The 25,057-nt window shown below is 36.2% G+C and overlaps 1 pseudogene; it reads right to left on the minus strand.

Moving 5' to 3' along the window:
• Window positions 1-1,143: 1,143 nt before the first annotated feature.
• Window positions 1,144-25,057, minus strand: LOC149181290 (uncharacterized; annotated as a pseudogene).

The raw sequence follows: 25,057 nt of genomic DNA on the forward strand, positions 1-25,057 counted from the left end.
GCTAGTTGAAAATCCGACCGACACAACTTTGTGGTCAATCGAAGCATCTATCATTGAAGATAAACCCGCTAAATCCATACCAGATGAAAGTCAAAAGGTTGAGGTGGCAGTCGACCCGGTCTTGTCCTCGAAAGGTCCATCTTCAGATGATACAATCACTGAAGAGAATGAGAACGACACCCTTCAAATTCTTTTCGTAAACACAGACTCCAATGAACATGGGGGCAATCTACCCGTTCCTTTACCGCAGGAAGGAAGTTTGTCAAAGTCATACCCGGCTGTTTATTCGGTCCCACCTCCGAGCAACCTAGTCATTTCCTTCGATTGGAATCTACTAGGCAGACCCCATTTACTGGAGAGTGTACCATTCTGAATCATTGTTCAAACCTACAGAATGGTCATGGTTGGTACCATCATAGATGAGGGTGCTTCTATGAGTATCCTTTCCTCAACTACTTGGAAAGATCTTGGTTCGCCATCGCTTCTGCCTAAGATGCAGAATCTAACAGGCTTTGATAAAGGAACCAGTAAACCGTTAGGGATCCTTCCAAGTTTTCCTATAACCTTGAGAAGGAAAACCGTGTATCTGAACGTAATGGTAGTCCAAGGACCTTTAGATTATAATCTACTCCTTGGGCGCGACTATCTGTATAGCATGGGATCCATTTTCTCCTCACTCTATTTAGTAATGTGTTTTCTGCATGAAGGTCGAGTGGTCCGGCTCGTAGACCAGCTTTCGTTCCCCAGCTCACACATAGATAATAGTCAAATTCCATCCCTAAATGGTATTTTTACGCAAGGAATGTCTCATCAATCTCCAGTCCGTCCACCTAAAGAATGCGAGTAATTCGGAGGTCAGGACTGAAACCCATGGGGCATGCACCCTAGTCTCGTACTAATTCCCTATTCATTGATGGATGAGGAACATAAAAACCTACGTCCACGCCATTTATCTATTGACCAAGAGACTAGAACAGAAAATAACAGTTACAAACTAGTGGATGGTCAAAGAGAGGTTGATTCCACCTCAGGAATCCCTCAAAAAGGAGATATATATAGTAAATAAATTATAAATTTCCATACCATAACAACATAATGAGTCCATATTGGCACTGAGAAAAAAATATCCAAGTGGAGGATCTATCATGTGAACCTTGCTTGTTGGTTCAAAAACACATCTGAAATTTTCTTTTTAGTCATTACCACCCCTTCCAAAAGCATTTTCAATAGTTGTGTATCTCCACTTGAACCTTAGGAGGGTGTATCTTACAAGATATTTCTTTAGCAACAAATTATGCTCTTAACAAGTTATCAACAAAATCTAGGAGGCTCTTAGTAAAGCTCTGTATTTCATACTCTTTTGTTCTTTCTACCTTATGTCATACCCTATCCATGGAATTCTCTACATCTGCATAACTCAAAGAACCTTCTTTTGCATCACCTTAATATCATTGTGCTTTTTCTTTAATAAATCCTCTTTCTCCTAAACAAGTTGAATTAAATCCTTTGTTGAATTTTTTTTCTCTTCATCTAACAATATTTCCAATTCTTAGTTTGACTCTTTTATTTTTGTCGTCTTCTTAAGCTTCTCTTGATTTTGACTAATGGGCTTAACAATTTTCTCACCTTTACTATCAATTGTAACCTCCATATATCAAAATGGATTTGATTCCTTCTATGTTTGTGTAGTCTTCTTAGGCTCCTCCCAATTTTGAATGATAGGCTCAACAATTTCCTTGCCTTTACTAGCCATTGTACCCTCCACAAGTGAAGCCAAATTTTAATCCTTCTATGATACTTCAAATGATGCAACAGAGGAGAAAAGAGATGACTTGGGAGTTTAAAATATAGAACCAGGTTGAGAAAATAATTGCATTTTTTTTACTCACACTCCACTTCTGTGGTGACAAAATGATATCATGTACTCTTTGGCATATTCGCAAGACCAAAAGAGCAGTGGGGACTATAGAACCCCTATATTGAACAAAACATTTTTGTAAAAACCTCGTTATAGCTATGGAAATTTTCCTGCCACCAAAGTTATATTCTTAAAGAAAGTAAAAGGATTAGTTTCCTCGGTATGAAGCCTTTTGTCGCAACTATAGAACCCTAAATTGCTCCTTTTCCTATTGTTAATTGTACAGCTATTATGGAAATTTAGAATTAATGCATCTAGCCTAAGAGTCGAACCACAAACTTATACTATAGGCTTTCAAGTTATTTTATACATACAATGAATCGAAACTATTGGAACACACAACGAAATCCCAGTGTTGATGAAAATCACAGTTCCACCTAGTGTTTTGAGAGTGCAATCCAAGGGCTCACTAAATTCCGCCATATATATGTAGGGCCTCCCCCTCCTCCCATTGATGTCACACGGGGGAGACCCCAGTAAAATCCCAACTATTAACACGACACCACCCATCTGATGGTCTTGATCATGGCGGGACCTCCCTAGCATAATCTAACGAGGCAGAGGAGTTTCCCATAAAATTATGGAAATTCTGGTCATATTTAGAGAAAATCCGGCAAGGATTTTTCGAAATCCAAGTTATAGTTGTTAAACTTCAAAATTTTAGGTGTCTTAGATGTCATAGACATTTTTGGGCATTGCAACCCCAATCATATATGTCCATAAACCAAGGGATTCTGAGTCCCTAAAAGTTTTGTTTCATGCCCTAAAGGAACAAGGTCAGCTGATTACATCATCTCCCAAAAGTTCTCCACAGAAAACTGCTCAGAACTAGTCAAAACTAGACCATATAGGTTGCTCAGTTCTAAGAGTGTGATGCATCTCACCTGCCCAGTGTAAAAGGTTTGATGCATACTGGAAAGCCCTTCTGTAGTGTGCAATGGGTGGGAATGGACAAATGGCAGAGACAGTTTGCGAGGTGGATGATCATGGAATCTTCCAAAAACCTCTCCTGTGACACTTACCTCTCTGAATTCACCCAGGGATGAGTGAGAGATCATTAATCTCCAAGTAGAATCAAGAAATATCAGAGATAAGACACTAATCAAAATCCCAGAAGCTGACTCACCTCCCTGCAATCATCTATATATGGATCCCTCATCCCAGAGATCTAGAGGCTGGAATTTTGTATCTTGCAAGGAAGTGTTGTTGGTTTCCTGGTGGAATATCATAGTGTTGGGTGATCTAAGCTTTTCATGAGGTGAAGAAGGGCTTTCATGCTGAGAGGATGACGCTGGGTCAGATCAATGGGTTGTAATCCTCTCTTCTAATCTTCACATCAATAAATCTATTCAAGTTTTCCTCCACATTCTTGTATGTCTGATAGTATATGCATTTGTGTGGTCAATATATATCTGGTCCTATATTGCTTATGATTGTATATCTCTGCACTTTGAAGGTATTATGTTGCTTTGACTTTACAAGTACTCTTTGAAGCGAAGTGGTCAAGGGAGAAGCGACAAAGACCTGTCGGTGAAGAGAAGGAACAAGCAAATAACCGAGCGAAAGATCGAGGTTGGTATTCTTTGATCCTCTCCTATCTACTTCTCATAAAGGAAAACGAAAGTAACTTTAATCTGTTTGTTTCTAAGATAGCTACCCATCTTAGTGGGACTAGCAGCTCTGCATAGACACTAGATTTCCCGATAACAAAATGGAAACTCCGTTGGGGAGCGAATAGATTGTTTTCTTGTCTATACTTATTTTCTTTATAAACTTACAGATGGAGCCTGAAGTTAAGCCAGCTAGCCTTCGTACTACATTTGCTATGCAAGTGCAAAGTAGATCAACGTTGCTTCAGTCTATCTCCGGGTTTTTTTTATTAACTGAAAAATCAATTTGCAAACATCCTAATTGCCCTAGTGGTGGCTCTAGTAACCTCATTAGATCGGCCCCTGTGATTTCTATTTACTGACTATCATTAGCTCGGCTTAAATCCCTGAACTAGTTGCAAACTATGACCAAGAACCAAGTTGAAGTCTCGTCCCTAGACCATCGCACTTTTTCCTCTTGGGAATCTAGATGCATTGCACCTCCCGTGTGCAGTAGGTGCGCTGCATCGCACTTTCCCTGTGTTGTAGGTGTGTTGATCAGATAAGACCTCTTCAGCTTCCAGATTTTGGTTTATTTGTATACTCTCTTCGGCTTTATTTAGGAGTTTTGTTGTCTGTGATCAGTATACCACTGTGGAAACTCCCTTCCTTTGCATGATTCCTCCTCCATCGTACAAAGAATTGTGAATGTTTTTATGTATTGTGCGCCATTTACAGTTCTCTTTTACAAAAAAGTAGCGTAATCAAACTGTCGTCTTTTGATTTGGAAGTGTTGCAAGTGTCGTTTTCAGTCAAAGAAAAGAATCCTATCATTATTGATGGTCGATTATATAGTTACTCTTGTATTTGATTTGAATTAGTATTTTTTCAAGTTTCGAATGCAGTTTTCAATTCAAAGTCGCAAAGTGTCGTCATTATCTCCCTTTCATTTTTGAAGAGAAATTTGTTAGTACTGTCACTTTGAAAAGATAATTCAGATTTGTACTTAGCATTCTTTATGTCATTCACACATTAAGAAAGCGGAAACAAATACATTCATGTGCATTTGCATTTAGACTGCTTGTTGGTTTGATTTAGGACAGTGCATCTAGTGTGTGCTCTCTGCTCTATGTTGAAAGAATATCATATCTCTTTCTTTAGTAGCTAGGATTTTCATTGCAAAAAGAAGATTAAACGATTGTTTATCATCTTAGATTGCATTTTAGGAATTATATATCTACATCACATGGTGAACCTGAAAGGAGAATTTCTTAAGAAAGATCAACTGTAAAATAAATTCAATGAACATAAAAACGCTTTGGAACCTAACGCACAACATTTAGAAGTCTAGGCTAGAGACGTATTTCGGTGTCGTAAAGCCTGGTAACTATCGCTTTCATCGTAGGTTGGGTGATTCCTCCTCTTTGAGATGACAAGTGCCAATACGGACTTGTGCTCCCATGTACCGTCGAGTATATATTGGGAGACCACAATAGGCTATATCCTTTATCCATAGGAAGCCGTGTCTGCCGCCCTATCGATCGCAATGCACTAAACACAACATTCGGGAAGATTGACTACCATACCGTAAAAAGTATTCTGCAGTTTTGCAATTGGTTTGGTAATCCCTCTGTCTAGATTTCCAGAGTAGTCTCTTTCGTTCCTTTTCATACTCCTTAAAGGAAAAGGTCCATCTAAGCACTTGTGACTTCAGGCTCATTAAAAATCGAAGACGACTAGAGTCATCTTTTTTTTTTTCTCGACTCTTAAAAATTGAAAAAGCAGGTTGTGTCAAAGTGTCTAAAATTTATTTTAATTGAAATAACGTCATTGTTCCCTCGTTGGTATTAGGTTGAGAAAATGGATTCCACCAACCAAGGATTTCCCCTTGGAGGAAATCCTGGTCCTTTCTCCTCTTGGGGAGATGTTGGTGCACCTCATATGGCCACATTGTCACTTCCAGGATTGACGATTGGCTTGCCAATATGGCTCTTCTTGACCTCCGTCGTTCATAATACCGTGATTCCTGAACAATCAAGTCAGCAACTAGATGATACTAGAGTTACCCCCCAACCTTCTACTTCGTCTGTTTCTCCCTCTCCTCCTTCCTCTTTGCTTGATGAAGCTAGTAAAGCAAAAAATCAAGTAACTAAGAAGGGGAAGGAGAAGAAGGAAAAGAAGAAGAAGGAGCCAAAGGCAAAAAAGGGTAACCATGCATCATCTAGCGAAAATCCACACATGGCACCGTCCAAACCTAAATCTCCATGTGTCATTTGCAAAGGGGACCACTATCATCGAGATTGTCCTTGTATCCCCTGGATCTTAAGGGACTGGTCTCTTCATTTGCACAATCCGGTGTCATCAACCTCTGACGATCATGTTGAAATCACACCATCAACTAGTGAAAATGAAGTCTCTGGACAGAAAGGAAGATGTAAATTTCCTTGCAAACTATGTGAAGGCAATCATTTCGTCCACCGTTGTCCCTTCCTGGACGAAGCTAAAAGGGTCTTGGATAACCATCCCGCTTCACCGCTGCGGCTTCCTCCTGGATACAAGAATCTCTTGTCGAGTCCATCGCTAGTTGAAAATCCGACTGACACAACTTTGTGGTCAATCGAAGCATCTATCATTGAAGATAAACCCGCTAAATCCATACCAGACGAAAGTCAAAAGGTTGAGGCGGCAATCGACCCGGTCTTGTCTTCGGAAGGTCCATCTTCAGATGATACAATCACTGAAGAGAATGATAACGACACCGTTCAAATTCTTTTCGTAAACACAGACTCCGATGAACATGGGGGCAATCTACCCGTTCCTTTACCGTAGGAAGGAAGTTCGTCAAAGTCATACATGGCCGTTTATTCGGTCCCACCTCCGAGCAACCTAGTCGTTTCCTTCGATTGGAATCTACTAGGCGGACCCCATTTACCGGAGAGTGTACCATTCCGAATCATTGTTCAAACCTACAGAATGGTCATGGTCGGTACCATCATAGATGAGGGTTCTTCTATGAGTATCCTTTCCTCAACTGCTTGGAAAGAGCTTGGTTCGCCATCGCTTCTGCCTAAGATGCAGAATCTAATAGGCTTTGATAAAGGAACCAGTCAACCGTTAGGGATCCTTCCAAGTTTACCTATAACCTTGAGAAGGAAAACCATGTATCTGAACGTAATGGTAGTCCAAGGACCTTTAGATTATAATCTGCTCCTTGGGCACGACTATATTTATAGCATGGGAGCCATTGTCTCCTCACTCTATCGAGTAATGTGTTTTCTGCAAGAAGGCCGAGTGGTCCAGCTCATAGACCAGCTTTCGTTCCCCGACTCACACATAGCTAATAGTCAAATGCCATCCCTAAATGGTATTTTTACGCAAGGAATGTCTCATCAATCTCCAGTCCGTCCACCTGAAGAACGCGAGTAATTCAGAGGTCAGGACTGAAACCCATGGGGCATGCACCCTGGTCTGCTTCGGCAGGAAAACTCTGGGTATAGAGTAGGTTTCTGCGAAGGATATGTGACTGGTCCGATGCCCATCCATATAGGAAGAGGGTATTATACTAGAATAAGATACCTCCGTCAGAAGGTAGGCCTTTCCTGATAGAACAAATTTTTTGTCTGCACATTGAAGGGTAATCTAGAAACTCTACTTCACTATACCTGGGGGCATGCAAACCTTTTTGCGTGCAAGTGAAGAATGACCATTTATTTTCTTAGTTTTTAGATTCTCAAACCCTTTAAACTTGTAGGATTGGTCGTTCCTAACTTGCATAATGAAAGGATACGGAGCAAAGCTTCGAAAGGTGCAAGCTCCATAAAAATGGAATCTACCGATGAGATGTCCTTATCATATGACTAGCACGAGTAGTTTTTATGTGAAGTTCAAGCTCGTTAAAAATTAAACCTAATCAATGAGCAAATGTCCCCCCCCAGAGTTTAAGCTCATTAAAAAATGAACCAACCTCTGGTAAATAACCATTGCGAATGCATTATCATCAGCTTTTTGAGCCTTGGTCAAGTTCTTACCATCACCTCCACTCTGTTTTAGACGATGATTTGCCTCCATTTGATTGTTTACCCATTTTGAGGAACAACTGCGAAGAGTGATTCTGTTAGCCATCCTTTTGACACTGCCATGATTAGAAAATTCCAAACCTTACCTAGAATCAGCTGCTACCTGAAAATATCACTTGTTCCTCAAGAAGTGAGTCTATTGGGTGTGGAGCCTGATTATCTTCTATATTCAAAGGTATTGCCAGCCCCCCCCCCTGGCGGGGGGTTTCGGGGGCAGCGCCCCTGAAGCTAAAAACAGTTGTAAAATTGCCTTGTAAAAGTATAGTAATTTCTAGTCAATCTGGGTCGTTCATTAGGCAGATGATTTGACGGAAGAACTTATGTTTAGTTTAGGGTTTTTTGCCCTAGAAGGCAACCCCTCTCTTTGTATGAGGGCATTGTATTTGAGGCTGTGTAATATATGTGTATTCCATGAGCGAGAAACAGAGAGGTGAGACTATGAGAGAAAACAAAGGATATTACAGCAGATTTGTTGTAGGTTGTGTCTCTTCATTTTGCTAGATAATAGAAAGGAAGGGCTGGCTATTCAGGGTGGACGTAGTCCAAACTGGGCGAACCACGTATATCTATGTCTCTCTTGTTTTGTGCATTTTCTATGTTTATATTTCTGCAATATTTTATGTGTTCCATTGCTCCATAATATATAATTCTCTAACAGAGTCTCCTTTAATCTCTTTTCGTCTGACTCGTAAAATTTGAAAATATTGCTGAGCAGTTGGCCTCTCCAACTCGTTAAAGATATCAGGAGTGCTATCCCTCTCTAGACTTTAATCTTTTTGGACCTGAGGGATTATTACACAAAAAGATCGAGCGCTTGTCTTGTTCGGCTCGTTAAAACTATTGAAAATTCATCCCTTTCGTATTATTTTATACTTTTTCGGACTTAAGGGATTACATGACAAAAAAGGATCACTGGAGTTTCCTTTCCATCCCTTTTCAGACTCTCTAAAATCGAAAAAGGACCAAGTTGTCTTTGTCATCAAACGCGTTAAAACCAATAGCGACAAACTTGTCCATGCAGACAAGAACGAGTTTCACTGTCGCTAGGCTCGTTAAAACACAGCGACGGGTTTGCCCAAAGGGAAAATTATAGAACAAGCATATGTTATTATCCTCAAGCTTGATAAAAATAAAGAGGTACTGGTCATCAATGACTGGTGAATAATTAGGAAGAAAACTTGAAGAAACTTTATTAGTAGCGAGTCGCTCTTGAACATGACACTTTCGCTCCATCACCATGATTGAGTCGGGTTGGGTTATTCCGTTCACCGGTCATATTACCATTGGTCCATTGTACCATCCATCTTTGGGGTTAACGCTACCAATCCATTTCAGTGTTGCCGATATGTTCAAGAGAAGTCGATCAGAGAATTCACCAAGCCATCTTGTGTCTCATCCACTGCAATACCTTTACGCTTCATTCTTTCATGACTACCACCCTGAACCCTGTATCATCAGATCATTTTCACCTCCAAAAGTCATTTGCTCTGTTCCGTGTCATAGATGTGGGATTCTTTAAGGCCCTCCTATGATGAGTCACTTCTTGTCGACATCAGCTCATTATCCAAGAAGTTTATCTAGGAACAACCCTTTCAGTACTTTGAAGCTTGCATGCCTCAATGGCAAGTTTCTCACTTTCGACGATAGGTTTACATCAATGGCCTTCGACCAACACCAAGTCCCATTTTCACACCACACGAATTGTATTGTCGTACCTTGAGGGTCATCATCATTATCGTTGGTTCCTCTCGCACCTGTTAATAGCTTACATCATTGGCTGGTAATCAGGCGATGTCTTTCCATGTTCGACTCCAGAACATTTTTCACATGGATCGACTTGTACTTCGGGCAAAGATTGGACGAGTCTGAAGACCCCAGATCTAGTTTCATCCATCTGGGCTGCGATATATTCGGGAAAATAAAGACATCAAATGTACATCATTGTTGCACAGATGATCATCCGAAGCAAAGGATGATGGCTCTATCAGAATCATCAGTCTGCCACACAGACAGTTGTCTGTCCTATGTACATGAAAATGAATTTATAAAGTTGAGCATGGGAATGCCCAACTCAACTAGATCATGAAAATTTTATGAAGATAATGTATTTTATTGTATCTTATTATAGGTCGCCTTCCAGTTCGAAAAACCTCGGATCCTCATGATAAAGCATTTCCCCCGACATCAAAAGATTAACGACCTCATGCTTTAGGGGGCAACTGTTATAGACATTTTTGGACACTGCAACCCCAATCATATATGTTCATAAACCAAGGGCTTCTGAGTCTCTAAAAGTGTTGTTTCATGCCCTAAAGGAACAAGGTCAGCTGATTACATCATCTCCCAGAAGTTCTCCACAAAAGACTGCTCGGAACTGGTCAAAACTGGACCATACAGGTTGCTCAGTGCTAAGGGTGCGATGCATCTCACCTGCCCAATGTAAAATGTGCAATGCATACTGGAAATCCCTTCCATAGGGTGCAATGGGCGAGAATGGACAAATGGCAGAGACAGTTTGCGAGGTGGATGATCATGGAATCTTCCAGAAACTTCTCCTGTGACACTTGCCTCTCTAAATTCGCCCAGGGATGAGTAAGAGATCATCAATATCCAAGTGGAATCAAGAACTATTAGAGAGAAGACACTAATCAAATTCCCAAAAGCTGACTCACCTCCCTGCAATCATCTATATATGGATCCCTCATCCCAGAGATCTAGAGGCTGGAATTTTGTATCTTGTAAGGAAGTGCTATTGGTTTCCTAGTGGAATATCATAGTGTTGGGTGATCTAAGCTTTTCATGAGGTGAATAAGGGCTTTCATGCTGAGAGGATGACACTGGGTCAAATCAATGGGTTGTAATCCTCTCTTCTAATCTTCACATCAATAAAGTTATTCAAGTTTTCCTCCACATTCTTGTATGTCTGATAGTATATGAATTTGTTTGGTCAATATATATCTGGTCCTCTATTGCTTATGATTGTAGATCTCTACACTTTGAAGGTATTATGATGCTTTGACTTTACAGGTACTCTTTGAAGCGGAGTGGTCAAGGGAGAAGTGGCAAAGACCTGTCGGTGAGGAGAAGGAACAAACAAAGAACCGAGCAAAAGATCAAGGATGGTATTCTTTGATCCTCTCCTATCTACTTCTCATAAAGGAAAATGAAAGTAACTTTAATCTATTTGTTTCTAAGATAGCTACCCATCTTAGTGGGACTAGAAGCTCTGCATAGACACTAGATTTCCTGATAACATTAGACGTTTTTGATGGTGCTCAATCCATTTCCATCATCAAAAACATGATTTAAGCACTCCCTCTACAAGATTTTTTGAATTTTTTTTTCCCGAATTCCGGCCATTTTTAGCCATCCGGGCAATTCCTCTGCCTCGTTAGACGAGTTGGACCTCCCTCTGCTGACGTCACAAGGGGGAAGGCCCCACGATGCCTTCAGTCGTTGATTTCACCAAAGCATATCCACCGTCCATTATCCTAAGTTGCAACCCTCAATTACATGCATGGTTATGTGGGAATTAATTGGATTCCATGCCTTGCTACAACATGGCCATAACAGATGACGTTGTGATGGAAATGGCCTTAGATGTTCATGAAGGTCTTGGTATTTTCAGAAAAAAAAAATATAATATTTTAACTTCTACTATGTTTCAAAACATGGATAGAAGGCATATTCAGAGACCAATTCAATGGTTATATGCAAAAAGAAAATTGCATAGGAGGTCATTTCATAATTATAAGAAAAAATGAAATGGGTTTTTAATATTTAGTAATAAATATTAAATGTTAGTTTTGCTTCCCATTGGCTTGACACTACTTTTATATCAAATGTTGCAACTTCTTCCCTTTGGATTTGGGATTTTTCCTTCCATTTTGACTTCCCTTTAGCTCAACGCTGCTTTTATGGAAAACTCTGCAACTTCTTCCCTTCGACTTTAGGATTTTTCTTTCAAGTTTGGCTTCTCGCTGGCTTGATATCGCTTTATGGAAAACTCCGCAATTTCTCAAATAAAAAGAAGCAGAATCAACATATGTTTTTCTTTGAAAGCAACATTCTTGAAGAAGTAAATGAATACACGTATCTCGGGATTGATTTCAACAACAAGCTTAATTAGGAGGACTACAGAAAGAAGAGAATTTTAGGATGCTAGAAAGCATTATATGCTCTTCAAAGAAGATGTAGAGATGCAGAGTTATGGGATTGGGAAATGAGTAAAGTGCTTTTTGGGCTCCTAGTTTGTCCAATGATATTATATGAGTGTGCATTGTGGGCTAGCAACATCTTTGTTTCAAATTGGAAGCAAATTGAGAAAATCCAAAAACGTTTGACATTAGCAAGTTTAAAATGAAAAGTTGATTCCTTATGAGATAATATTGAGTGAAATGGGAGCAACTCTCATTGAAGCAATTGCTATGATGCATCTCATAAGGTACCTACAAAGAATTGAGAAAATGGGAGAAGGTAGATAGCTTAAAGTTATCTTCAATGAAGGAATGACTGAAATAAATAAATCATGGATAAGACAAAACAACAAATGGATGAAAAAATTGAATATTTACCTCAATGCATGTCGCACAAATAGCAAGGCTTTAAAGAGTTTTGTTATGGAGAAGTTTTGTAAGCTTATATGGGGAAAAGAGTTGGGTAGAAAGAAGTACTATGTTTAGGAATTCAACCCCACTTGTGATCTCCAATAAAAAGAGTACATTGGATCTAGCATTCCATGGAGAGCATGATAGCAAAAATATGATTCTTTAATACTGAATTAAAACTTAAAGAAATCTTAAAGAATGTAAAAAAAAACTTGATGCCCAAGAAAAATACCTCCCGTGATTGATGTACTTTTGCTACAAACCAAACTTTCCTCCTTCTCAGCTTCAACAATTGTAATATGTTCTTCCTGCTTAAGTAATAGCCTAATTCAAAGATTGGAGCATGCAAAACTGAAAACGAAGCTTAACATTACTATTAAGAATGGCCTGAAACGCTTTCTCATAGCAAGGAATTGAGATTCAATGGAAGATTGTTGGATTAGATTCAGACACATTGTAGTTACAGTAAGAGCTTAAAGAAACTGATTGCGGATTGAAAGCTCGGCAACAACATCTCAGAAAATAAAACAAAGCAATATGAAAAACTTTGAATGTCGATCGATGATCTTGCTCTGTTCAACCACAGACCAACATCAAAAACCATATACAGGCTCACTCCTTAGATCTGAGAAAATAATTGAACGAAGCTCACTTGAGAAGAGGCAAATTGTCACGGGGGCTTACATTATTATATAGTGCCAGGAAGATTGTTCCCAAAACCTGTTTGGCACTTCCAAGCTCTGCTCACTCAACTTGATGGTGTAAGACTGAAGGAGATTGAGTTAGTGATCTTGGGGACTAAACAGAAGTATATATAGCCAAGCTTCCATCAAGCTTCTGTTGGCTATGTGCCAAGTGTTCCACATATCATGGTAGAGAATCACAGAGGGAGTAATGGACCACTCTAGAAGCTCCCAACAAGAAATTAATTAACTGCAGTTGATTTCCATAAGTTAAGGAAATTACTGCAGTTGGTTTCCATAAATTAAGGAAATGATTGCAGTTTACTTCTGTAATTGTAGGAAGCAATTGGGAAAATGTAAAGGAGCTTAACATTCTCCCACTTGGTCCATACTTCCAATCTTAATGTCTCATCTTAAAACCCATTGATAATATGTATTAAGTAATAGCACTACAACAAAACCAGCGATTAGCGTCCCTTTTTACTTCTTTTTTTGCATCTAGATCCCATTTTTGGTGCTATTTGCATCCATTTATCAAATATGGTGCAAAACTTGACACAAAATTTGCATCAAGTTTTGCACCAAATCTTACACCAAGTTTAGCACCAGGTATTGCAATAGGTTTTGCACCACATTTTGCACCAAATTTTATGCCAAGTTTTGTGTCATCCTTTACACCAGGTTTTGTTCCAGGTTTTGCATCAAGTTTGGCACCTAATTTCGTTTGACATACTTTTGCATCCTCATTTGCATCCACTTTTTGCACCTACACTTGCATCAACTTTTGCATCGACTTTTGCATCCTTTTTTGCATCCTTTTTTAAATCATTTTTTGCATCCATTTTTTCATCCATTTGTGCATCCCTTTTGCGCCAAGTTTTACATTGAGTTTTGTGTCTAGTTTTGCATAAAATTTTGCATCTACTTTTGTTGCATCCACTTTTCCCTCTTGTTTGGCATCCATATTTACATCCTCTTTTGCATCTATTATTGTACCCACTATTGCATCTAATATTTTTGTGCCACAATTAGCGCCTAGTTTGGCACCTCCTTTTGCACCCACTTTTGATTATAATTTTGCATCCACGTTTGCATCCTCATTTGCGTCTAGGTTTTCATCAACTACTACATCTATTTTTGCATCCCTTTTTGTATCCAATTTTGGACTGGGATTTGCATCGGGTTTTGTGTCTCGTTTTGCATCTACTTTTGCATCGACTTCTATTGCATCCACTTTTGCACACAATTTTGCATCCACTGTTGCACTCATTTTAAATTTCACTTTTTGCATCCCTTTTTACATCTTCATTTGCATCATACTTTGATTCTTTTTTTGCATCTATCATTACATCCACTTTTGTTATGCCACAATTTGCACCATGTTTTGCACTCACTGTTGTATCCACGTTTGCTTCCAATGTTGCAACCATGTTCACATCCTCTTTTGCATCAAATATTGCATCTATTTTTGCATCCACTTTTATGTCAGGTTTATGCATTGGGTTTTTCATCTCGTTTTGTATCTACTTTTGCATCTACTTACATTATATCCATTTTTTGCATCCAATTTTGTTTTTCCTGTTGCATCAATGTTTGCTTCCACTTTTACATCCATTTTTGCATCTTATTTTGCATATTTTTTGTCTATTGTTACATCCACTTTTGTTGCACCATATCTTGCGCCTACCATTTCAACCACATTTGCTTCCTCGTTTGCATCCCCTATTGCATCCACTTTTGTTTCATCCATTTTTGCATATACTTTTGTTTCCGTTGTTGCATCCGCATTTGTTTCACCACAATTTGTGCCAAGTTTTACACCTACCATTGGACCCATGTTTGCTTCCACTTTTGCCTTCATGTTTGCATCCAAGTTTGCATTGACAACTGCATCTACTTTTGCATCCACTTTTGTGTCAGGTTTTTCAAGTTGTTGTGCATCTACTTATGTTGTATCCACTTTTCATCCAATTTTACTTCTATTGTTGCCCCCATTTCTATGTTTGCTTTTGCATCCCTTTTCCAACACTCATCATATTTTCTGCATTGATGATATTCCTTATGGGATTGACAATTATGAACAATTGATGACAATGTCAATAATATTGACAATGATGAAAATGAAGATGATGGCGATGACATGAATTGTGATTATGATGATAAAGACGATAGTGGTTACAATGACAATGATGATGATGGCAATGATTATGATGATGACGATGCTAATGACGTTGGCGAATCTTCCCAATTTTAGATGTTGTCATTGTCATAATCATAAGCATTATCTTTGGTGTCATGATCATCATTTTCATCTAGGTCATCATCAAAAACAATAATGGCATGAATGATGATGATGCATGATTACAACAATGTCGATAGAAATTACATTAATGATGATGATGGGGATGATAAAAATGACAATGACGATGATAATGGTGGTGATGATGATCATCATCGATCATCTGTCAAAAATAGAGTTGTTATTTCTCTTACGTATATCAATGTGTCCTAAACAACCCTTTTCTAGCACTGATCACATTTTTTGGGTTGATGATATTTCTTACAACATCTACAATTATGAACAATTGCAAACAATGTCCATAATGATGATGATGATGGCATGAATAGTGATTATGATGATAATGTAATGATGGCAATAACAACGACAAGGATGATGGTGATGATGATGACAATGATTATGATAATGAGAATGACCTTACAATCTTATGGATTCGTGAACAATTACTAGTTTCAATACCATCTTCTAGATACGTATTGCTATCATACTTTTAAAATTTTCTGTCTCTCTTGAGGTATCTTACTATAATGGTGTTGTCAACACTAGAAAGATATCTTGTTGTAATGGTGGTTCTAATGTTAGCACTAGCAAAGTTTTTGTTAAATTTTTGTTAAAAAAAACCGATTTATGCAATTATTTTGACAATCTATGTAAAAAAGTAAATAACATCCAATTATTTTGACTGTAGTCCCATTGATTATCATGAATTCACCAGTCTGAAGACCATCTTCTACATACATATTATTATTAAATTTTTTGCATTATATCCCTCTTATATCTTGTGGTAATGGCAATATTAGCACTAGAAAAATATCTTGTTGTAATGGTGATGTTAGTATTAGCACTAAAAAAATCACTAAATTTTGGTAAAAAAAGTTTATCATTTATTTATTTTTAATTTGGGAAATTTTTGTTTTTATATCTTTTGTTTTTAATTCTATTTTTATGAAGTAACATTTTTTTTGGTTGAATTTTGGTAGTAACTAGTTTTTGGTCTAATCATATGTATTAACCATGTTCTTTATGCTACAAGTATAATTGTTGGGACAAAATTGCTCTTTCAAATAAGTTGCAAAAAGCATATAAATGGAAGAATAGCGATGACAACTATTTTCATTGTCCAACTGTTCAGTATATCATGTATGAAAATATTCAACATTTTTATAAACAATGGATTAGAGGTGAGTCTGTAATTGTACATAATGTTTGGATGATACATAAAAACAAAGTTTGTTTCATTGATGTGGTTAGGATCTACTTTGGATACGAAACCCTAGGTTTGGAAGTATGCAAATAATGAATTTGGTTTACCTTTGATAACAAATGAAATTTTATTTCTTTTTCCTCGTAAAACCAAGGAAGATATGGCAATAATTCTCGTTAGAAAACTACTTCTTGTTGAAGGTTTATAATTGGTTGCAAAAGTTCAACAACTGGGTATAGAAGTTTTTAGTTACTATTAAGGAAACAATGTGATTATAGGTTTTAGCAGACATAGATCATTCTTGGTATTTGATTCACTTTGACGATGGCCTCTTCTGACTAATATATGAGATTGTGAATTTGTTGATATTTTTTAGATTACCAAGTAGATATAGTTGTTTATAGGAATAGATATAGTTGTTTATAGGAATTTTGTAAAACCTGAAGTATTGACAAATGGTTTTTCACTGTTAAGCAAATTTAAGTCAAATTGGGTTGCAAAACTTAAGGAGAAAGCAAAAACAATTGTTAGTAGTTGTGAATTGATATAGTCATTAAATAATTCCCAACCATTTTCTTTGTGCTACAAGTCTAATTTTCAAGACAAAATTAATAATTTTGTTCAGTTACAAAGAGCATATAAGTAGAATAATATCAACCGTACTGGAAACTATTTGTAGTGTCCATTAACTATTCAGTATATCATGCGTGAAAATATTTAACATTTTAAAAAACAATGAAAATGACAAGTGAACTTGTAAATATACAGAATGCTTGGATGATACATCCAAGACAAAGTTGCATTCATCAATGTGTTCAAGATCTACCTTGGAATAGAAACCATATGTTTTGGAAGTGTGCAAAAAAATAATTTGATCTACCTTTAAAGATAGTCTAGTATGGTAACCTTTTATGATCAATGATTTTTTTTTTTTCTCATCATCATCATATACATATATATATTAGAAACCAACGAAGATATGATGATAATCGTCATCAAAAATGACCTATGATAGTGGTGGCGATGGTGAATATGATGACGATGACAATGGCAATGAGGATGATGATTAAATGATGATACCGATGACAACAATACAATGATAGGGACCCTATGCCATTAGGGATTCCCTATATGGGGAAAATATTACCTGCATGTGGGAAAGTTATTATTGATCACAAAAATGAATAAACTCAGTAGAAAATTTGAATCACCTTCATTACCCATCCAAATATCCTTAATAATTCGAATTTTTATTGTAGTGTAGTTTAATATATTTGTGTTAATTAATTCCATAAATTCAACTTAACAAGTTATATTTGTGTGTTAAGCTATATTTGTCTATATTCACAATATGTGACAATTTATACACACATAAATTATTTTCATTTTGTCTCAGCCATAACTTCATATTATTTCTAACCATTTTCAACTAATAGATGAAACTAACCATAGTAACTCTTATCTAACTAACTGAGCTTGTTATTTCCAACCAACAAACCATATTAACTAACATACATTTTAATGACATTAATTGCATCAAGTAATGAGTATACCTATAAGAATATTCAAAACACCAATTTAGATTATGAGTTCTAAACATGGTAATTAAATGACTATTACAACCAAATAACAATGAATCATTTCAAAATGGGACATAATAATTGTCCTTATTTAAACATGAATGACATACCCTGTAAATTATCTAGAAGTCTTCATTTATGTTATCATCTGCATCTATGTCTTCCAATGCTTCCTTGTCAATGTTCATATGTTCTTGCAAGAAATTAATATTACTCTTCCTAAACCATTCTGCTAAAGTCATATTGTGATCATCCTCATCTTCACCTTCGTCATATTCTGTATCAATAAACGTTGTTTCGTCATCAAAAATATCAGTGTTACCAGATCTATTAATTTGATCTTCATATTGTATATCATTAATATTGCCTTCTTCTATAAGATCATTTGCCTTTGGAAATTGTTGGTTGTCATGGTGAATTGCCTCATCTAATTTATCATTTTGTGAAAATACACCTCTAGCCTTGCTTGTCCATACTGCTAAAGGAATGTTGTCACCATCATCTAGTTCATAGTCCTCTGGTTGAACATCATCATTGATGCCAATTTGTTCTATGTTCCCCGATTCTTGAACTATATTTGGTTGGTCATCATTACTTTTCTCTGTATTGATTGAGGCATCTTCGAATATATGCCTTAATCTTGGATCATAATGAATGACAAATATCCATTTTGGATCCAAAATATCTTCATAGAAAAAAACCTGCATGTGAAGAAGATAAATATATTAGATCTCCAGTGGTATCAAATTTTATTATCAATGAGAATGTATATATCCACAATAAAAAATGAATTACAAAATTACATACAACCGTTATTTCTTATATTTCTTATATTGTTTTAGTGAAAAAAATACCTGCTCACAATGAATTGGTAGAACATAGGGCTCCTTATCCAGTGGTAGGTATTTTGATGAATCTATAGAAAACAATCCACTATGGATATCATGTCTCCGTGTCCTGTCAAATGCTTCATACCATTTACATTTAAAAATACTACATTTGAAAGAGCGGTAATCTAACTCAATAATTTCTTGTATTTTTCCAACGTATTGAAGATTCCCTTCAATAACATTTTTATCTTTTGAACTTGCTCGACTTAATTGCTTGAAATCAACCATGACCCCACAATCGAAGGATCGTCTTTTTGCATCTACTCTTTCTACACGATAATGATGACCGTATGCCCACATTGCAGGATACTTCCTCACCTGTGACAAGCCATTTACTTGAGTGAAATTAAATATGATTGTGCATAGTTAAATAGTTAACAATGTGATTAATGTATTCAAGCAACATTTTGTAATAATTCAAAATTTACCTTTTTTTCACATCCTCTGCACATGTTGATCTCATCTTCTATTATGTTTGCATCTATTCCTTCCTCATCTATTTGGTTTTGAATTTGTTTAGAAACCCATTCTATTGTGCATTCTTTTCCCCATTGACCGGAAATATTAGTGGGAAGTGGGGTATTCCTTGGGTTTGATATCTGAAATTGTTTCCTTGCTTCTAACACTTCTTTCCTTTTTATATCATACATATCAATCCATTTATTCATGAATTCCATTTGGTAGAGGACAAATTTGTTGAGCACAACACTTTCATCAACACCTATTAAAAATCAACATGTATAATTCAAACTTAAAATATTATTCTTTCAATTCGGGAAGCCCAAAATGATATAGTAAATGATTCTAAAATAACTATAATAATGAATATTTTACATACCAATTACTTCTTGAACACCATTAGTTTGAGGCTTTTCTCCATCTATAATATCAGATGCACGTTCTTGATCCCAAAATTGTGCACCATCTTCAAAATATTTACCAAGGAATTCACATAGGAAGAAAAATGCTTCATTTAGTAGATACCCTTCAGCCATGCAACCCTCTGGATGTGCCTTCTGTCGGACATATCTTTTTAGGGTTTTCATGTATCTCTCAAAGAAAAACATCCATCTTGTTGAAATGATACCTGCCATTTCAATGTCATCAACTAGATGTATAAGTAAATGGACCTGTAGGTCCATGAAACTTGTAGGGAGCTCCTTTTCAAATACACATACAATTTCTGTGATTTCTTTCTTCCATCTTGGCACTTCAGACTCATGGATCTCTTTAGAGGTCACCCACCTAATTAGATATTGTCATTAAGTTAGTATGAATTTTTAGTGACATTTAGAATGAGATATAATATATCATTGTATCATATAGAGGAACATTTCATACCATGTAAAACCTTGTAAATATCAAGCGACCACATACCTCGTAAAGGCTGACAATCGACATATGGCATTCCTTAAGTCAGTTGTAAGGCATGAATCCCCTCTTATTGCTAGTGGCATGATATGCTATCAAACCAAATTATTATAGTTCATTAGTATTGATTTATCATAATATATCAAAATAAGTTTTAGTAAGTAAATGATAAGAATAACAATTAATTGATGTTAATACCTTCATAAAATTGTGATAATCATGTGTTTTGAATCCTGTGATATGTCCCTCTACTGTAAAAGCTTTATTCAATGATGATCCATATCCAGTGGGTGTTCTTATTGAACGAATCACATTTTTTAGTTGATCTAACTCTTTCCTTTTTAGTATCCATGGAGCTTCTGCATATGATTCATTTTCCTTACTTGGCCACAAATGTCTTCTATCAAATTTAGTACGTGAAAGAGCAATATCCCTCCTTGATGACAAAGTGTCTTTATCTTTGATAGATATATGTCGAAAAATAGAATCAGGGACATTTTTGAAAACATGCATAGGATCTATTAAATGAGATATTAATAGATCCTTCCAGTAAGGGAGATCATAAAATATGGATTTCCTTTTCATTCCTTTTGGCATTTCAACCATAACTTGTTCTGGTTCCTCAATTGAATGATCATGATGAAAAAAATGGTTCCAAGCTTTTGATTCAGCATCTCCATACATTTTAAGCCAATCAGCTGGACCCATAACCTTGGGAGGAGGTTTATTTTCAATTTTTCCATCAAATTGATTCTTTAGGCGGCTTCTGAACTTATGGTCAGGTGGTAGAAAAACCCTATTGTTTGCATATATAACTTTGTGTAGATCTTTAGAATATCGCCCCTCAAATTGTTCTGCACATCTTAGACATGCAAAAATCCCTTTTGTTTGTAGCCCTATAATCAATAACTAGCTTACATAAGAAAACAATAATAATGTAATACTTATATACAACTTGAATTGAAAATAAATTATGATGTACTACGAATATGCAAATTATTTGATCTCTTACCAGAACAAACACCAAGTCCTGGGAAATCATGAATTGTCCAACATAGTATGCCATAAAACATGAAGGACCTATTTGATGGAGGACGTGATATGTCATACATTCTTATGCCTTTCCATAACAATTGCATCTCATCAATAAAAGGTGCAATGTAAACATCCATTTTTTTCACTTGATGTTTTCCTGGAACGATGAGAGTTAGCATAAGGTGTTCCTTTCTAACACTCATCCATGGGGGAATATTGTATACTATCAGTCCAACTGGCCAAGCACTATAATTTGAGCTTAGGAAAGAGAAAGGGCACACTCCATCCATTGCAAGTCCTAACCTAATACTGCGAGGTTCATCCTTGAATTTTCTTGGCCATTTTTCCTCTATATGTTTCATTGCTTTGGAGTCCATAGGAATTCGCATGAATCCATCTTTACTCCTATTCTTTGCATGCCAATCCATCAATTGTGCAAGAGATTTACAACGAAACATCCGTTGTAGTCTAGGAATAATTGGCATGTGTCCTAAAACCTTATTTGGAACTGTAGAACCTTGTACATCCGTACGATATCTTTTCTCTTTGCAAACAGGGCATTCTTCATTGTCTTTATATTAATCTCTATATAAGATGCAATCATTTTTACATGCATGAATTTGCTTATATTCAATCCCCAACTTGACTAACAATTGACGCGCTTCTCTACAAGTTGATGGCAACACATTATCTTCAGGGAATATTTTATCCTTTAGAGCCCTGCAAGTTTTTTTTTCAAACCTACACGTTAAAAATGTCATTTATAACGTTGTTTATATACCATAATGTAAAATCCACCTCAAATTAAATTAAATGAAGTTAGTACTTATATTCTAATTGAGGACACAAATTGACAGTGCAAAACTAGAAAAATAATTCAAATAATTACTTTAGTAAGGTAGTGAAGCTCTTGTCTGACCAACCAAATAATGACTTGATTTCCAATAATATTAATGTGCATGAAAGCTTGGATGTTCTACTTGCACCCAATTTTAACACCACTGTCTTTGCTGCTTGCTTAATTGATGCATTGATGTTGATATCATCATAATTATGTTGGTGGTAGTTTCCCTCTATATCAGCATCATCATTATTATGCATAGGATCATCACCCTCATCATTGTTTCCATCCCCAAAGAAACTTGTGAGCATTTCATTCAATCCTTCTTCATGCATTACATTTCCATCGACATCTCTACTCTGAGTAGTGGATGGCATGTCATCAATGTATGCTAATTTCATCAATTCCTCAAATTTTTCACATGGTAGTGCTCTCTTCAATGCTTCTCTTCTTCTCCTAATATGGTTTAAAGGATGAATTGGATCATCTCGTTGAATTCTTAATGGTCTAGTTGGATCTTGATCATTAATAGGTGTATCATCAACATCGTTTACCTATAATTAAATGCAACCATTATTTAATGTTAGATAGCAATTACTATATAGAACATGGATCCATTTCAAAGATATACGCAATAAATTACTCAACAAAACAACATTATACATGTATACAATAAATTAAAAATATTATTTTTGAACACATTATTTTAAAAACAAGCCACATTAATTTCATATTCTTAGATTTTCTCCCTTAGGAACATCCAAAAACAACAATTGTCTCAAATTATTCATCTATGCATGTAGTATCATCATGACCAACCTCTTGTTCATTGTGTTGATTTTCTATTTCATTTACAAACTCCATTGTCATATCCTCTTCCACCCATTTCTTTTTGCGTGATTTAATTGTACGGCGTAGGCCACGTCCATATGCAGGTATTTGTATTGGTCTATCAAAATGATTAAACTCCTCATTTGTTCTGATTCCATTGCCAACCTAAAATAATTGATACATGCATTATTTTTTCCAAGGTTAGAGATTAGACTATATGATGTACTTATATCGTCCATTAATTTATAACTGAACTTATTTATAACACCCACAAAGTATAACAATTGTATCAAAGTATTCATTCCATGTATTATCATCATGACTAACCTCTTGTTCATTGCCACCAATTTCTATTGTATTTGTAGAGTCAATTGTCATATCTTCTTCCACCCAGTTTCTCATGCGATGTGCTTTAACAGTATGGTGTCCACCCTTGTGTACATATTTTGGTTGTTTTACAGTAAAAGGGTTCAACTTTGTATTTGTTGAAAACACATTTTCCACCTAAAAGAATCAACGACATGCATTATTTTTTTTCAAGTTTGAATAATAAACTATATAAATTACTAGGTTTAGGAAAACAAGGATCAGGAACTAAATTTCATTTTATTATATTTCATAAATTAATGTAATATTCAAGTACCTGATGCCCTAAATCATGTTGTGTGTCTTCATTGGAAATAAATTCATTTGTTTCCATGGCCTCTCCTAGCACCTGCAATACACAACAATGATAGCAATTTTTATTAAAGACATCTATGGAATTGTTATAGTCTTATTTCTTATTCCATTGTTTCAACCATTCTATTTTTCATGTTAGCTATTTGCATTTTCAATTATGAAATTCTCCACCATTGTTGTGACACTCTTATGATAATGATTGAACCCGAGTTGAAGTCTTAACTTTTCATGCAGATCTACACTTCTGATTATTAGGGTCATATCTATTGAATTTTGGATATATATACTAGTTTTTAACATGGATATCAAGTTGCCTATCTAGTTTGAATGTACATTAGGAACATAGCGTTGTTTGAATCCTATGGAGATTTCAATATTTAGCGAACATTAGATGTTGAACATATTATACTACCATGTCATACATGTGAAGCATATTTAATATATGTTAGATGATCTAAATTACACCTTTGCATTAATATTAATACACAAATAATATTTTTTTCTTATTGGAAAAAAAACACTATGGCATTTCCAACCTAAGTCAATAATGACTAAAAGAATTATTGCATAAATAAATAAATCCTAAAATGATGCCTAAGTGATCTATTCCTCCCAAAGAGACAGGAGTAAAGTATAAATGGTACAACTATGGGCACTACAATGTAAACAACACATGTTCAAACCTTTACAGGGGTAGAGCCTCTATGCACTGTGCATGAGGGAAGGTGTTTGATATCTTATAGTTGGTTTCCCTTCATCACCAAAGTGGATTAGGTTATGAGTGGATTGGCAAAGCAACCCTTATTTGTTCCTTTTAGTTTTTGAGAAATCTCAAGTTCAACTAGTGCTAGTAAATCTTTTGTTCTCCTAAGATATAGGCTTCCCAGATCAAAGTACTGGTTCCCGGGGGTTGTGGGTTTCTCTATTGAAGGCATTGAACCTTGCCAATAGAGCCAAAAAGAATAGACAGAATAGGATGTCTTATATACGTATTAACAACTGAATCGGAATTGGGAGGATGAAATAAGAAAGAAAAGAGTAGACAAAAACAATATATATATATATATATATATATATATATATATATATATTGTTTATACGTATTATTAACAAATGAACTTTAGAAAGAGTTCTTTCTGAGGCGGCCATAGCAAGAGGCTTGGATGCGTGAGAGAGTTAACCACTCTTACCTGGATGCTCGGATGCTGGTAGTAGTGCATCGATACCATATCTTTATGTGTGTGTGAAATCTCCCTCTTCTTAATTAGTGGGCGGATCATTTGGTTACTCAACTGCAATAGGATAGGGGTTGGATGGTGTAGTTTCACTGGCCTCAACTGCTTCTTCATTAGCTGGTAATCGTGCTCCAGGAAACCCCGATCCGCCCCTCATTTCCATGTTCAATGGCCTGACCAGAGCGTTCACTCCAGAAAACCCCGATCCACCCCTCAT

Source organism: Pinus tabuliformis, chromosome 3_2 (assembly GCF_031772625.1).
Source record: "Pinus tabuliformis cultivar Carrire ecotype Pingquan chromosome 3_2, CPIR1, whole genome shotgun sequence".
NCBI classification, from domain to species: Eukaryota; Viridiplantae; Streptophyta; class Pinopsida; order Pinales; family Pinaceae; genus Pinus; species Pinus tabuliformis.